The 15,444-nt window shown below is 36.5% G+C and overlaps 1 protein-coding gene across 3 annotated transcripts in view; it reads right to left on the minus strand.

The window, feature by feature from the left end:
• NALF1 (NALCN channel auxiliary factor 1) overlaps window positions 1-15,444 on the minus strand; it is a 605,598-nt gene that overhangs the window by 239,887 nt on the left and 350,267 nt on the right. The window lies entirely within an intron of this gene.

The following is a 15,444-nucleotide window of genomic DNA, read 5'->3' on the forward strand; positions in this document are numbered from 1 at the left end:
ACTAGAATACCCTCTCTAAGATACATTTTACCTGTTTTGTAAATACAAGGAACATTACATCTCAAAGAATGGTTACAGGGTTTTAATATGATAGCAGAGGGCCCAAAATATAGAGTGCTCAGTAAAAGTAGCTTCATCAATCTTCATAGGAGAATGAGATGTACAAACACAGAGAGAGAGGCATAACCACACTGCACAGACATATCTTTTCTTCAGTGACACCAAACTTATCTCCATGCTGTCCTCAAAATGGTGACAGTCACCAAGCAACCATAGATTTCTGGAGACACTGAGTATGTTTAAAAGATGTGTTCCTTCATAAGGTCTTTGCTTCAGTTCCATTATGGGATTAGTGGGATTTGTGGGGTAACTCTGGCAACTCATTACCATTTATAATTTGACCTCTATAAAAAATATATAGACAAAAAGACCAAAGTATCAAGGATTCCAGCCGCTTGAGAACAACAAAATAAGCACCTTAATCCTGGCCTTGAGATATTATCCAGCTGCTCTGTGGATTTCTGAAAATCATTCCCAACTGCAGCAGAGCTGAGAAAATATTAAAAATAACAGCACCTTAGATCTGATTAGAAAAAAAATCAGAAGTCAAGTTAGCTCAAAATGATGTTGTTAAGCAGACCCATTTTAGGTGTTTTCCTTCATTAAATTAATAAAAGTGTGCTACATTTTTACCCACATTTCTAAATGACAAATATATTAGTTTCTTAAATGTCTTCTGCATGATTATATAGGAACACAAAGGTTTATTTTCCATTCACAAAATGATTACATTTTGAATTGACTTGCTGACAAATCCAGCAATTTCAACACAGCTATTAGCCCAGCCATTGTCTACCTGAAGAAAACTGCAAAAGTACTTGAGCTTATACTCTATTCAAATAAGCTGATAATATAGTGTTGTTGAAGATGAAAAGGAATGAATTGAAATGGGTAACCAGCTGATGTGTGCACTATGAGAGCCTTTGATAAATATTCACATCTCCATAATGTAACTGGAGAGACTGAGAAAGAATGAGAACAAAACTGGAGGATAAATGAAGATGGCAGGGAGAGGGAAGGAGAGAGGGTAGGAGTTAGGGGAAGAGAGGAAGAGAGAGAGAGAGAGAGTGCTTGTATAAACAAAATAACAATCTGATGAGAGAATGGACACTTCTTTTCTGAGAGCTTTGGTTATGGAGAGCACAGGATACTATGGTTCCCAGGAACACCCACTGCAGACTCCCTAACTGACCTAAAGCAATTTCCTCACTGAGAACCCTACTAGAGGTTAGTGCTGTAGACTTGGACCCAACACATCAGAGCCACTGGATTTTTTTGTCACATAAACACAAAATTGTTTCATGGGTCCACCTTGTTAGGTGAACCATCTTCCTAAAATTAAACTAGATCAAAACTTTATCTTAGAAGCCCTGGCTGGCGTACCTCAGTGGATTGAGCATGGGCTGCGAACCAAAGTGTTGTAGGTTTGATTCCCAGTCAGGGTACATGCCTGGGTTGCAGGCCATGACCCCCAGCAACCCCACATTGATGTTTCTCTCTCTCTCTCTCCGTCCCTTCCCTCTCTAAAAATAAATTAAAAAATAAAATCTAAAAAAATATTTTAAAAATCTTTATCTTAGAAAAAAACATCAATGATAACAGTTAAACAAAACAATTTTGGCTAATGAACTTTGTGTACTTATTATTTGTTCTTGAATTTATAGTCTTCTTAATATACTTCTAAATAACTGCTTAAACATGCTGTCAGAAATAATTTTTGCAATTACAACTATGTCAGCTAAATAGAATTAGCTAAGAATATATTCAAACAGAAAATTTGCTTCATTGAAAAAAAAGCAAACAAACAACCCATCTCCTCAAATCTAGAAATTTTTTAAAAAGGTAGAATTAACTAATTTATAAGAAGAATAATATACCATAACCAAATGAGCATCATCTCAATGTGACTGGTGTAATATTTGAAAATAAATCCCCGATACTTAGTTTATTAGCATAATAACAGGAGATATATTTGTGATCAGTTCAATCAATGCAGGAAAAGCATTTGACAAAATTCAGCACCCATTCATGATAAAAACTGTCAGCAAACAAAAAATAAAATCAAACTTCTAGTCTCTGATAATGAGCATCTGCTAAAAACTAACATCATAATTAACTGTGATTTGAGTGTTCTCCCCGTTAAGATTGAGAACAAGGTAAGAATCTCCATTCTCAGTACTATTTTTTTAATGTTGTGCTTATGTTTCTTTGTTTGTTTTAAGAAAGACTCAATAATATATGCCAATAATATGACCTTATACATGACATGGTCATTCATTTTAAATCATATTGTTATGTGTTAGTATTTATATTTAAATTCAGAGATGCCATTCATTATTAATGAGTTGATGTAGAGTTCACAAAACGCATAAAACAAAAGTGTCTTTTTAAAAAATCACAAATATTTGAAATCATATTAAGCATATTTAATGCTTAGCAACTACAGTGCTGGGTGACCAATGTCCTTATTCCAACATAGCTCTGCATGTTAATTTAGTATCAAGAGACTGAAGATAGAGAGCATATTTTCATCATATTCTGTGATTCTCACTCAGAGCACTTAGCATAATCTGATGGCCATGTTCCTGACAGGAGAGTGATAACATCAAAAGAAAAACACTTAGCTATTTCTTAGAAGAAAGATAGTGAGAACCTGCAGTATCAATAGGACTAGCACTAACAAACCAGCCTCCTTTGGTCTTCTTCTTTACAGAGCCAGTTTTCCCCAGTACCCAGTTTTTCGCCTTATTCCAATTCTCCTGTTGCTGGTATTGGCATGTTGGCTGTATCTTCATGGCAGAGAATGACACTATTTCCCAAATATCTAAAGAAAATGTCACTAGTCCTTGGAATGTGATTTTAGAAGGAAGGAAAACTTGCATGTCTGGATAAGTTCTCTCCTCCCAAATACAATGTCACCCCACCTTCTTTCCACATTCTTTCCCTCCTGTATTGCTTTCCTCTAATTATCCCATTCTCCATGTGCATTAATCTATCAAATTCTCAAATGTGTTAGGGATCTTCGCTTTCACCAGATGGAGTTAAACCACAGTTATTCCACTTCCATAGCCTACTTCATGGTTTTGATATTTCTTTGTCCTCTGAATCTATCCCGAGTAAGCTACCTTCAGAGTGAAACCAGATTTTTGTTGCCAAACGGAGTCAGTTTCTCTGGAAATAGCCTCAAATGATTCTGAGAAGGGGAGAACGGAGAAAGGAAGGGAAAGAGAAAGAAAAAACATTTTACCCTTGACTATACTATTCTTCAACTGTGAATCAAATTGCAAAACAAATTACAGGTCACTGACAATTTAAGAAGAAATATGTATGCTTTAATTATATATATATATATATATATATGTTTTAATATCTAAACTTTTAAAAACAAATGTATCCATTTAATATTTCAGGGTATCTGATTTTATCCATCATCACTGCAGTTTATGTAGAATCATAGAATGATGGAAGGAAGAGATACAAGAAGTTTACTACCTCAATACCCTGTTGTTACAAATGAAGCATTAGAAATATATTTTGAAACTCTAAGAGAACTTGACTAATTTCTCTACATATTATTTTGCATTAAAACTCTATCTTTCATCAACAAAAGTGGATTATTCTAGCTACCTGAGTTGAGGAAAAGGTTTTATAGAATATGTGAGGGTGGCGGTTGATGAGAGGAACATAATAGTTAATGTATCAAAATATTAAATCGATATGGTTGCTTTAATTGGAGTGTGTTAATGTTTGGTATAGGTGGTACAACTAAGCAAACCAGGAGAAATCAAAGAATATGTCACATAAACACTTTAAGTTAACAGGTGTTTATTTAGCACCCACTAGGTACACTCATTGTTCCAAGTGCTAGAGAAGTAACAGAAATCATTTCTTGTTTGTTTGTTTTTAAGTTAGTGATAATGTTTGGACTACATGTTGAAAGAAGGGGAGGGTGTGTTCTGTGAACTACCAGTAGCTCCATTGCTGAAGCGTAATGTGTGAAACAGTGGTAAACACTCAGGCACTAAGCAGGAACTCAAGCATTTGTTTACTCTGTATAGTTATTGCAATTTGTTCTTATTTGTGAGGAATATATCACAGAATCTTGCTTTAAATTGGATTTTAGTGAACTAACCAATTTCAATGAATTTAAAATCTAGGCATTTAATCCAATTTCTCTCATGATACTAAAATTGTTTTGTAATTCTTGTGCTGCATTGTTGTTCAAGGAACACTCCTTTAGAATTTACATAAACCTCAGAACATCTCCTCAGTCATAAATTTCTTTCGGCTGCTTTTAATAAAATAAACTGCTGTCTTCAACCAATGTAACCAAGCCACCAAATTTTCAGGTAGATGTTAGCTAAAAGGTGCCTCTCTAACCCCAAATTAATATCCTTTAAAAATTGTGTAGGAGAGTGCGTTGGGGCTCCCTTCAAGTATCTAGCTCTGTAAAATTTGCCATTTTAACCAAATCTAAGGAAACTCAGTCTATTAAAAATATGAGATTCTTGCTCCTGGGATAATTTCTGTCAGAAACAGACATTTTGTATCTGACAATATTGATGTATTCCACCATTAATTAAATCAACAGAAGGTGAAATGGTCAGAAAGGATATAATTTGTCTGAAATCAATAATTAGGAAATTCTTCTGTACAACTAGGTTAAATCTAGGAAGAAATTTAACTTAATGTAAATTAAGGAAATGTATGGATCACTGCAGTTGATACATAATCAGAAGATCACAAGAGATAAGATCCAAGGGGTTTTCTAGATCAATATCCTTTGGTTACACAGGCTTTAGAAATACATTTTGAAACTTTAAAAAATGTTAACTAATTACTATTTTTAAACATTATTGCATTAAAATTTTACCCTTAGTCAACACTGGTGGAGTATCCTAGCTATTTCAGATTTAGCTTGAAGTAAACTGAGTGAATTTGTGTTATAAGTTTGATTCTAAATAATTATATAGATTAAGCAAGAGAGTTAAATCTTTTCCTGGTTATATCTTTGATCCTATTCATAAGTTATTTATTTTTCTTTAAAATGAGCTGATCTTCTTAAGAGGATTCTTTGGGGGTAGTTTGGAAACATTTATTTATTTTGCTTAGAGTACTCAAATATACCTACCATTTTAAAAATTATAAATAACTTGAAATATAAATATTTAAGTTATTTCTCTTAAAACATATTACTAAAACAAGTCATCACTTTTTAAAATCACTTTTTATCTCACTAAAGGGTTTAACATTTTTTAATGTTATAGAAAGAAAGTCCAGCACTGGAATGAGTGAGACTATGGTTGGAATCAGGCAGCAATTTTGGTAGTTTGGGTTCTGAAGAGTAAGTGGTATCATGGAATGAAATAAACAATTTTTAAAACTATTATGCTTTATCACTATTATCTAAATCAATAGTTCTTAAAATACTTCTACTATTTCATCACTTAATCCTTATAATATGACTAATGAGGTTGATATTATTTTCATTGTGCCAGTGAGGAAACTGAGACTCCAAGATTTAAGTAATGAATCCAGTCTTACATAGCACATCTTACAATCAGACTTGCATGAATACTAATCCCTTTCTCTACATAGCATTCATCATTGCCTTTCTCAAAAAATGGGAATTTAATCAGACACTGGTGGTCTGGCAGATGAGTCAGATAATCACATCTTCAATGTCAGAAAACACAGCCTGGTTTTAAGAGTAGTGAGTTGAACACTGGCAGGTGGTTAAGTTGGTTGGAGTGTTGTCCTATACACCAAAATGTTGCAGGTTTGATCCCCAATTGGAGTGCATATGGGAGGCAACCAATTGAAGTTCTCACTCTCTCTCTCTCTTCTACTATCTTGAAAATCAATAAACACATCCACAAAGATTAAAAAAAATAGTCAAAAAACAAAGTAGTGAGTTGAGGTCATAGGAATTAAACTCAGGATGGAGCCAGGTGTTGGATCTAGACAGGTTCCATGGACTAGAGACTATTAAATCCCATAAGCCCCCAGATGTGAGCCTGTAGTTTGATGAAGTCAGATTTACTGACTGTATATAAGGAGGGAGGACACTCCAGAACCATGGAATGACACCCCATGAGAGCAAGGAGGAAAGAATCTTATCTTTTATAAGGTTCAGACTTCAGGTAGAGGTGAAGAAGGACTCAAAGGGAATCCAAGGGAGTTGAGATGAGATCTGGATTGCTTTCTACTTCTGATTCAGAATTGAGGGAAGTAAGATTGACTAGGGACTGGGTGCCACCATGGAGCTAGGGTAGTTCAACATTTGTATATACCTGTAAGAGATGAAAATAGCCAAGTGGGCATGGGGCTCTAATGGTAAGAAAGTAGGGGTTGTTATGGCAATCTTTAGCCACAGCAGGACCTTGGGAGACACAGCATTTCCTGTTGATTTTACAACTTGATCTGAGTCTGTGTTCTCAGCTGGATTCACAACAGGCCTGCTTCCTTTCTAGTCCAAGAGCTGATTTCCATGAGTTCTAGACAGCTTTTACTCTTTCAGGGAACTTAGAAGTATCATTGGTGTTGATTATTGAGCTGAAGGCTATTACAGCCAGAAGGGCCTTACATTCGGGAACTAGTCTCACAACGTGATCAAACAGAAGCAAGTAGAAAAGCAATGGGTTGTCCTGCCCACAGCAAAGCAGCAATGACAGTGGATTGAAACAGAGCTCAGTCTTGGCTTTCAGCTTTTCAGGTCTATGAATTACACATTTCATCAGCTCAAGAGAGAATGATTTAGAGGGACTCCATTAAGAAAGATTGATGACTGAATCCAAAATGCTGATTTAATATTATATTATTAGAAATAAAACTATCCATAAGATTGGACAACATGACTTGGGCAGGCAAAACTATATGGTAAGGATTATCATAATTAGAAGATTGCATTTTGAACATAGAATAATTAGAGTTGTTTACAAGGATGGGGATATTTATGGCACCCGGTGATATTCCCTAGTGAGTTCATCTTGCCTAGGCAGAGCACAGACAGTGGATAAGATCATCTATCTTGAAATTTTGGCTTCATTCCTGTGTGATCTTGAATAAATTACTTAACTTCTCTGTGCCTCAGTTTTCTCATGTGTGAAGTTGGGATAATAATCTGCTTCATAGGGTTATCAAGAGGATTAAATGAAATAATGAATGTAATAATATACCTATTAAAAAATCTGACATAGTAATATGTTAGTTCTTGTTATTCTCATTACTAGTACCATTATTATAAATTCATAATTCTGATTGGCTTCTGTCTTGGCTTGTTCTGATAGATACTGCAATACTGCCAAATGTTTTATTTTTTCCTTTTCTGTGATTCTCATTTTACTAAGTTTCCTGGCCAACCAATCTCTCTTCTAATTAACACTTTCACTTTTAAAATATGCTAATATTTCAATTTGGTAAAAATACTCTCATTGGCTTGGAAGACTTTTTTTAGGGCGCAATTTTGAAACTCTCTGCTCTAATTATATACAGATGTTATCTGTAGTTTATCTATTAATGAGGAGCTACTGTATTTTGCCATGTATAACACACAATTTTTTGCCCAAATTTTTGAGGGAAAAATAAGGATGCGTATTATAAATGGATAATACTAATTCCATATCTATATAAATATTTTTAATTATTTTATCTATGATTATGTATTAAAAGTGTAACTCCAGAAAGCAATAACAATATCCATATGCAGAGTAATACTCTAGAATATGATAATCAGTTTTGTTGTACCAAATTTCTTGTACCTTGTATCTGTTCTTGTATTTTGTAATCATTTGTTACATAACATTTCTCATGCCATAATATGTTAAAAAATACATGCTAAAATTCCTTTATAAATACAAAAAACAAGTGTCTAAATATAAATAAATAAATAAACAATTGAATTAAATATTACAACAAAAGATTTTTTTTTCCTGAAAATTTGGGCCAAAAACATGGGTGTGTGTTATACACAGCAAAATACAGTATGTCTTCAGGTTCTCAGAGAAAGGTGATAATGAGCTGGACTGAATAATTTGGGGGCAATTCTGGGTTCAGGCCTGGTTTGAGTAAATCCATCTTTTCATCTACCTACCACATTTATTTTCTGTTTTAAAATTATTGTTCTTTGAGCCCTGGCTGGGTAGGACAGTTGGTAAGAGTTTCGTCCCCATATGTCAAGGCTGAGGATTTGTTTTCTGTTCAGGGCACATATAAGAGTCAACCAATGAATGTATAACTAAGTGGAATAACTAATGAATGTTTTTTTCTCTTTCTCTCCTTTTCTCTCTCTCTCTCTCTCTCTCTCTCTTTCTCTCTCTTTCTCCATTTCTGTCTCTAAAATAAATAAAAATAAATAAAATAAATTATTGTTATTTGTATCGCTTCATTGACATCTAAATCATCAGCTCTGATTATCTGTTTTAATTTTTTGGCTTCAGTTTGAGATTTATTTGAAGTGAGAAATCAACCAAAACAAGACATTTGAAAACCAGAGATCAAAAATAGGTTTCTACAATATACATGTATGTACAAGATATGGAAATATTATTGTGTGTTTAGTCCTGCCTAGATAAGAATTGGGTAAATGCTTTCTGTGTTCTAGGTTTGTTCTGTATTTCTCTGGCTAGAGAAAGCTACACCTTTAGCTTTCTTTAGGCAATTCTAAAAACTAAAGGACACAAAACACTGGCCACCAAATAGTTTTAATGTACCCTTCCTTTTCTCCTACGCAAATTTCTTAACACAAGCAATGTCTTGTGGGAATGAGAAAAGCGCATCTTTACTCAGCAAATGGGGGAATCAGTATAGAGCTGGGGTTCAATCCTCAGGAAAGATACAAACATCCCTCTTAGTTGCTTTTTGCTGCTCTAAGAACCACAAGTCATCCTTGTACAAGAACCACAAGTCAGCTGCTGTAGCACACAGCACATTTAATTTGAAAAGCAGGAAGCAGAAGCAAAAAGAACAGAAATATAGATGTTATGTGATTTTTCCATTTCTCTCAGTAGTAAAGAGTCCTTATCCATGATACCCATTCTATTTCCTACATTTTTGGAAGACAGAAGAAACCAGTTGTCAGATCCAGTTGATAGTGCCATCACAGAAACCTTCACATCCACCCCTCATCTCCTTTTCTCCTCCTGCCACCCCAACTTCTTAACTGACTGTCAACATCTCTTCACCAAAAGATCCCTGAGTCCACCTAATAAGTTTCACTCCATTTTTTTTATTTTGAAATTAAGCATCAAGGTATGTTTGCCTAAGCAGTAAACTTTCCCCAATCCACCTTAGTTCATAATACTCAGCTTTGGATCAATGTGGAATAATCTTAGCCTCACTCAGGCATTTGTTCTTACCAATACAGTTTACTAGCTGTGCGGCAATTCTAAAACTGTTTTCTTACCTGTAAAGCTGGGATCATACCCAATTCTCAGGTTATTATAAGGACTAGCTGTTACAATAAATGTGTTTACCATGCAGATATTTTAATAAATACCCAATAAACTTCATTTATTATTATAATCTATATTCTCAGAAAATGTCAAGTTAAAACAAACCATTTGGTATATAGGATGCCAAACAACATTTTATTTCACATTATGTAAAAATGTTTTAATGGCTATCAACTGAGAGGTTATTTTATTTTTTTAAAAAAAGAGGCAATTTCATATTCTGTCATTCTTTCAACTGCGGAATGAATGGAGTCCAAAAAAGCATCCTCTAGTCAGTGTCAGAGCTCACAGCTACTAAGTTCTTCTAGCCACACAGCCTCCAGCATCAGGACCTGATAAGTGCAACCACTGTTAAAGTACAGCGGCTCCCTGCACTTGACACTGCCTGGGCTGTGAGTACTTAAGAAACATTTGCTCCTGTTACAGCCAAGAGCATTTAAAAGATTTCTTATCTATTTCTTGGTTCTGGGGAGTTGATGGCTAATCTTTAAAATACAAGGTGAAGTTGACCCTCACTTTCTGCTTCCTCCTGCCAGTTCCCCTGGGCTTGAATTGGCTCCCTTCCTCTCTCATACAGCCTTCATTGCCCCTGCGCCTGACCACCAGTCAGCCTTCCTGCTCTTCTCTGAGTTCTGCAGTCCTTATTTGTCTTGGCCCACCTTACACATAGCCAACCAGCTCTATCTTTGTCATCAGTCCATGTCTCTGTCAACCAATATCCATTCACTGTATGACAGCAATATGAACTACATTGACCAAAAAAAAAAATCATGCAGATATATTGAAGAGGAATTGTGAGTTTTTAACACTGGTATTCTCTTTCTAGTACTTTAACCTAAAGAAAAATCCCAGTATCAGGAATTTTAGTCATATGACATAAAGGTAGAAGAGATCATTTTTGACAATTGGCATCTTGGATAATTTTACTCTACCTCAGCATAGAGTTGACATGTCCATGGAAGTAGAAAAATTGAACATTTATATAATATTTACATGGATGAATGGGAGGGGTAGTGTCTAAGGTGAATCATGTCAGAGATTGGTGGTTTATGCATGTGTACATATTTGTACTTCATGTACTTGCACATGCATTAGAAATATTCATTCGATCATTTGGAAAACATACAATGAGCTGTTTTAGGTAACAGGGCATTTAACACTCTATAATGGACCCATATTTGTGTATATAAGCAGCCCTGGAATTGTTTTTGAAAATTAAGCGTCTGAAATGGCACAATAGACTTTCACATCAAAGTCCCAAGGAAATGATATTATCGTGCCCTACTTATGGTTCACATAGGTGTTGTGATAGGAGCTGCAGGGCTTTTCCTGGCTGTCCTCTGAATGCTGCCTAACTACACACAGAGCAGAACTGTGTCTTCGGAACATCACAGTGGCAGTGGGCAGGATCAGAGGATGGGTTGGGTGGCATGTGAAACTGGATCAAGAACTGATTGGGAGATTTCCTTATTGTCTAAATTAGGTAAGAAAGCCTGACCTAGATAATTGACAATGAAATATATAGAATAAAATGGATGAGAAAAGAAGAGATAACATTCCCAAGGGCAAAAGAGATAAAGGAATTAAAAGAAACTGAGGGGTTTCAGGCAAGAAGCTGGTAAGGTATAACAATGGTTTAAGGAAAAAGTCTAGGAAGGTAATGCTCAAGCAGGTTTATAGAAGCAGAAAAAGAGAAATTTGATTTTAAATCTATTATCAGGTGCTTGAGGAACATGAGGTCAAGACATCAATCTGGTCCTGCAGCTTAGAAGACAGATGAGTTCTAGGAAGATAGCTTAACAAGCAAAGGCTGTATTAAATAAAAGCAGCCAACATCCACATAGCTCTTGCTACGTGTCAGATGCTGTTCTTTTTCCTTTAAATATAGTAACTAATTTTATCATCATAACACCTATGCAATGGATCTCATTATATTCCAAATTTCACACACAAGCAGACAGAGGCATGCAGAGGTTGGAAGCCTTGCCTAGAATTTCACAACTAGTCAGGAGGCAGAGGAGGCTGCCTCCCATGACTGCCCTCTCTTTCGCTATGGTACCTTGGCCAATTTGACACCAACAATTTCCTTTGAAGTGTTTGTCCAGGAGGAGATCTGAGTGAGACATCGTGATGGCACAGTGACATAAATAAGACAAACGGGCTTAAAAGATGACAAAAATGACATGTTTCCTCCCATTTGTGCCCCTGGACTCCAAGCCAAGTTGCTATATTCGAGTTAGCAACATTCTAAATAGGATTTACCCCTGAGAGTGAATTCTCAGATGTAAAGTGATAAATGACATCATTAAGAAGAGACTGTAGCCAGAAGATAAAAGCAAATGAGAAAGACAGGGGAGGAACAATCAGAGAGGGTGTGGGGAAATAAGAAAGTACCAATCTATTGCAGAGCCTGGGGAATGAAAGAACCCAGGAAGAAAAGGTGGCTCTGGCCAGTGTCTGGGAGAAAAGAAAGCCAGGGGGAGGTGGGGTGAGGATCAAAATGAAAATTGAGTGTAGGCATTTGAAAGATTTTATCTGAAGGCAGATTTTAATAGAACCATTTCTGCAGTGTGCTTCAGGAAACTCAACTGCAAGTGAATGAAGCACAGGAATAAGATGGGCTGATGAAAGCATTAAGTATAGACTGCATCCCAGAGTAATCTGGAGTGTGGGAATGATTAGGAAACAGAGTATTTTTATGACAGAGATAGAAGAATAGAAAACAGAAAGGCCATTATGTATAACAGGTCTTGGAGATGGCATAGGTAAATTGCTCAGGCTCTGTGGCCCGAACTGGTTTAAAATTGAGAAATGAAGTGGTACTAGGCACTGCAGAAGAACCCCATTTGTTGCCAATCTCATTAGCCATCACTAATAGTTATAAACAGATAATTTGCAAGAAGATGAAAGAATCCAAATTCACGTTGCCAATACTAAATATTTAACTAATGGAAAATATAGGCTTTGAATTGGCTCTGAAAACCTCAAGCAATGAGTGAAATTTTAAATACTTTGTGCCCTGGAGATGATGTTTCATTCAATTCCTGGCTGTACCAGATGGGGTGTGAGTCACAGCACAGGAAATAACACTGGATTTCATATTATTTTTCTTACACAAAGGATGTGGACCTTCTGAAACCATTCACCCTGTAGATGAAATGAAAACCCAAAGGGAGTCAATTAAGACAACTGTGCTCCGCTGAGCAGAGGACCACAAGCAAGGGACACAGGCTGGGTCAGAGCTCTGTATCAGAACACCGGGGATGGCAGGATCCTGCTAGTTCTGACAGGTGGAAATGTCTCTGTCTTATGCCAGAATGCAGAAGCCAGATATTAATACCTCTCTGTGAGATTTATGTAACACTGTAGACTCATTGATCTGGGGAGTAGGCCTGGTATAGCTGTGAGTTAATTAGGTTCTCTTGATCTCCCCTCCTATTGATTATATTGTGGGTATTAGATGGGTATATTGTGTAAATTAGATGAATTTACAATTTTATAATTACATATTGTGTCCTGAGCACTTAGGGAACCAATAGTACTTATTAAGCCCTGAGTGTGTGAGAGAGCAACCTATGTGGGCTTTACAGAATGATGTGGTATAGTGTCATTTTAAAAATAGGTACAACAAGGAGTGTATTTGAATAAATGCTCAAGATATTTTAGCCTATTTTCTCCTTTCCTCTAGCATTGTTATTTACTGTCTTCCTTGCTGGTTTTCTCACTTCTGCTTTACATTTGAACAGATACTCCATACCCAGAAATATAATTTCTCTATTGACTTGACTTCTCTCCCTGGTTTCTGATCAACTTATTTATTAAATAAATTCTACACAACTCCTTCCAAATTTCCCCCATCTTTGTATTCTCCCTCCTTAAATAGCATCCTAATGCTCAGATAATATCACAGTGTCAAAGGTCAAGGGTAAACTTACTGGTTCAACACAGTGGATGGTCTTCAGATTGCCTTTGGGATACTAATTTTAGAAACTGGATATGGATTTCACCCCATCCTGCTTGCTTGTCTACCACTTGGTTTCCCTGACATATCTCTTTTTTTTCTCTCTCTCTCCACCTACTTCCCTTCCTTCTGCTTGCCTTATATAGGAGAAGGGCATGAAAACTGTACAAATCCACTGAGTTCAAACAAAGTTAACTCAGAGGCCTGCAATGTGCTTCCTGACACAGAACTTGGCTGACTGGAGATGCAAGCAGATCATGAAGAGCCTCCAGACAAAGATAGTTCTTGCAAACATTGATTAATAGCTGCTTACCCACAATTTATTATTTACTTATATCATAAAAGGAAAACATAAGGCCACAAAATATACCTTGTAAAGGTTAAAGTTGATCTCAATATTTTTCCACTTCAACCACCTGTCACCTGTATGGTTCCAATCTTGAATTCTTTCCTGAGCAAAGTCAAAAATCTTCTTGGCTTGCAGCTCAGGTCTCCACCAGGGGCTCTCCCTTCCAACATCATACCAATATCTATCTTTCTCTCTATCATACATAAATGCATTTTATTTCATTGATGGCCTTGCTGCCTCCTCTTCTATCTCCTCCTATGTTTCCTGACTCAGCTCTTTGTTCTTAACCTAGGACTCCTCAAAAGTCTCTTTATCAAACTCATTTCTCTTGCTCTAGAAGCTAAAAAACTAGTGACCTACAGGCCATATCGGTCTTACAGATGTGTTTGTTTTGGCCTGCAAAGTTCCATTTAATACTGGGGCATAATTTTTAAACTGGGAGACTTTTACACTCTGATTTCCAATGAAAATGTGGTAAGTCTGGAAATATTTCTGCCTTATAATCAGTCAGCTGAATGGCATCATTCTGGATGGGACTTGATTTCATGTTTCACTCCTGAGTTCCCTCCTGGAGGCTGTGTACCATTTAGACCATCTTCCTGGGCCCCGCAGACCCTTTCTCATGACCACTGACGTTGTTATTGTTGTTTGCCAGAAATTAAATCTTTTTGTCAGCAATCAAATGAAAGATACTTATGCGTTATAAGTAATACATTAGGTCTGGCTAGTGAAAAAGTTTATTAAGTCAAATTAAAGTGAAATAAGAGTATTTTTAACAATCCATTTTTTTAATCAGCAATATAATATACTGTCTCCTAGTTATATTAAATATTTTACTTAAATGTTAGTGTGTTGAGGTCCTTCCTGCCTGGTCTCAGGAAACTGTAACCATCTGTGGCTAAGGCTGAGTAAGAAGCCTCCAAACCAGGAGACACTAAGGAGACAAAACTTATTTCCCTGGCATGAATGCTGCCTGTTGTAATGCCGGCCCCCAATGCTTAATCAGTCAGCTAATGATGGATAAGACTTCACACGAGGGGAATCACTTAAGACAGGCATGATCACATGGAGGCCTCAGGGAAGGACTTGGGGGGCTGTGGAAATGAAGGGGTGATTGACATTGACCCCTACCCCCACGGCTTTGTCAAAGCCTCAGTCCTTGAGAAATCCAAGTCTCCCAGCTGCCTTTGCCTCCTCTGCCCAACTCAGGCCTGCAGAAATAACAGAAGCAGTGCAGTCCAGACTAGAGTCAGTGGACCGCTGGAGTAATCAGGCCTGAGACATAGAATCTGAAAGATACTGTAAGATCTACTTGCTGGAGGATGCTCTTTAATTAGAATATGAAGGTACTGGGTAGGAAACGAAACTAGCCTTTTAGGTCCTATAATCTTTTTAAATGATAAAACCCCCAAAATCTCAGAATCCCAAGCCGGAGATCTGCCACTCCCTTTCAAAGTTAACTACTTGTTTTATCTGTTTTATCTTCCTGTTCAGACTGTAATTGACAAACTGTATTGGTGTGTTTAATAAAAGCCTACTTGGGCAGGAGAACGAGGCGCTCTCCACTAGAGATAGTGGCTGTTTTGTACCTATTTCTCCACAGGACTCGGTTGTCTGTGTGT

Source organism: Phyllostomus hastatus, unplaced genomic scaffold (genome assembly GCF_019186645.2).
Source record: "Phyllostomus hastatus isolate PE091 unplaced genomic scaffold, TTU_PhHast_1.1 phas_scaffold_46, whole genome shotgun sequence".
NCBI lineage: Eukaryota > Metazoa > Chordata > Mammalia > Chiroptera > Phyllostomidae > Phyllostomus > Phyllostomus hastatus.